Consider the following 2,659-nt stretch of genomic DNA (forward strand, 5'->3'; position numbering starts at 1 on the left):
TGCAATTAAATTTTCTCGCTCACACGCAAATGCTCGTATATGTTCTATGCGTACTTAATTTGTATTATTGTAGGCATACCGTAAAAAGGAATAAAAGATATCTTCATGTTGATCTTATTATGTTTTGTTGCCTATTGCCAATAAACGCACTTTGGCGTACTAAAAAAAGGACCGAAAATCTTCCTTATATGCAACTTAGTACGCATTGCCGTAAGACAATGAGCCGTGCCCATTGAATAACGAACACTCAACGCCCGTGCTTATAAAAAAAACTTAGCCTGAAAAATCTCCCTTATATTAACTTCATTGTGTTTTCATTCACGTACGTTCTTGATATGCAACTTAGTACGCACTACTATAAGGACCTTTTGATTAGAACATGCATCCGTCCATTTTTTGGCGGCTGCACAGTTTGTTTTTGGTTGTTTTCCACTCCCCCAACTATTTACCTGGCTAACGTCGTTTACACACACACACAACAAATAAACAGATTATCTCTTTATTCATTGACAAATACAAGTACCTGTTATTTTTTTTTACAAATTTTAAGAAACCTTCAATGAATTGCACCTCTTTCTCCAGCCTCTTTCCGGGCGGAATTCCCTTTCTCCCAGGTCAATCTGAATAAGATTGAGATTTTTTGTGGCCACTCCCTGAGCCATCCCTGCTTTGTCGTAGCCATGTCTGTAATCGATAGAATGTTACTATGTGAAATTCGTTTTTTGTTGGTAAAAACTTACGGTCATTTTTGGCCTTTTTTATTTATGACTGAGGGCTCCATTGTTTCGATTGATGGTTCTATTGGTGGTGGCGGCGGTGTAGGGGATCGCATCGGCTCAGATAGTTGGGGTGTTGAGATTATCCTGAAAAAGGGCGAAGAAAAAAATTACAGCTATCGCATGAAACATTAGTTCATTTTTTTTAAATTGTAAGATAACATACTCACCGAGCTGAAGCAAAAAGAAAGTCTGCAGCAGGATTCCCTTCCAGCTGTGCCATGAGCGTGTCTAGCTCAAAATTGTCACCCAAATTTCCTGTTCTGTAAAAAAACAAAGAAAAACAATTACTTTTTTAACGTACATACACAAAAATATCAAATATAAAATTTTTTGTATACTTACGCAATCGTTAGATCATCAGAATTGATTGTGATGACACTTAAAGTGTCGTCGATCAATATTTGGGAAGCCGAATCCATTTGGCACGAATTCACCACCGCTTTGTTTACCACGTTTGTTTTCCCCGGTTCCACCTTGAAGTTATTGTACATTGGTGGTGGTGGTTTAATACAAGTTTGGTTTAAAATGTTGATTTTAAGCTCGCGACCCGATTTTTTTTAATAGAAAGTTTTGAGCGTGATGGCATCATTATGTGCGCGCTTGACGTTAACTAATAATTACGGGACAAATTTGAACCTATATATTAAAGAAGTCTCGATGTCGTTAGCGAGAAACTAAGGACGAAACGTGTTAATAAGTGAGAGAACGACAGATGACAATTTCTGGGAATCAATAGACGTCTTTGTATGAACACCTGCAGAAAACCCCTATGCCACTTACGCTATATAACTGTTAACATACAATTGTTATAGCCTAAGTCTCAAACTGTTTGATACTAATGTGGTATAATAACTATAAATTTGATATTTACTAGCTATTAAAGAAGGTAAAATTGGTATTAAATTTTGTTTAATAATGATAATGGAATATGTTGATAATAGAGATCTAAAGGTATTTTATTATTAAGAAACGTTTTGTATTGATTCCGGTATAAATGATACTTACCACAATTTCTTTACTAATCACGAAGTGATTTAAATATTATGCACTTCATGGGTACAAAATATTTATTAAATTTTAATAAATATTTGATGGGATTAAACGGGATGTAAATTAAATAATATTAACAACAAAGAATCCAAATCAATAACTTTATTTTTTAAAAATCCTGTAGATAATCTTAAATGTGCTAAAAATACGTAACTGCGTTAATAAACGATAATTAACTACTTGTTATTTTACTACTAATAAAAAGAAAAATAATCATTTATTCTACTTTAATAACACATATTACCCACCAGCAACCAAATGTATGTTGAACGTTAAAATTTAAAGTTATTGGAGAACGTGTTCAATATATAACCACACCTATCAGATGTATAGTAATATCAGTAATAACATTACAAAATAAAAACACACCTTTATCTTCTGTAGAAAATATACTTTACAATCCCAACTATACAGGTAATTCACTGTCATCCTCTGGAAGTATCAACGCGGAACCAATTGTGAAATTCACTCCATTAAATTTAAACGACTCAACTTCAAAAAGGGATGCTCAATTCGGTACGCGATCTTTTAATAAAATTCTATGGGTTTCATCCATTGTGTTTTTTGTTTTCCCAATTTATAAAAATAAAATGAGGATGTAATTTTCAATGAACTCGTATACCAAGACAACATTAACTACCAAAAACAAAATTTGCCTATTTATTTCCCAAGTTAAACAACCAAAAACTGTTTTTTGGCAAACCAAAACGTAAAGAATTAAAACAATATAGCAAAGTAGCTCCTAAGTATGGCTAAAGCTATGCTTATTTTGAATTTCATGGTTCATAACTAACGGAGATGTCAAAAGACCTTTCCTTATTTTTTGGCCT

The 2,659-nt window shown here is 33.3% G+C and overlaps 1 long non-coding RNA gene across 1 annotated transcript; it reads right to left on the bottom strand.

Moving 5' to 3' along the window:
- Positions 1 to 555: 555 nt before the first annotated feature.
- On the bottom strand, positions 556 to 1,599 carry LOC116166718. The gene is made up of 3 exons (XR_004144394.1): positions 947 to 1,599; positions 741 to 863; positions 556 to 684 (listed from the first exon to the last, which is right to left on the bottom strand). It is a non-coding gene; the product is annotated as an uncharacterized LOC116166718 (long non-coding RNA).
- Between the last annotated feature and the right edge of the window lie 1,060 nt (positions 1,600 to 2,659).

This window comes from Photinus pyralis, unplaced genomic scaffold, assembly GCF_008802855.1.
Source record: "Photinus pyralis isolate 1611_PpyrPB1 unplaced genomic scaffold, Ppyr1.3 Ppyr1.4_LG1, whole genome shotgun sequence".
Taxonomy (NCBI): Eukaryota; Metazoa; Arthropoda; class Insecta; order Coleoptera; family Lampyridae; genus Photinus; species Photinus pyralis.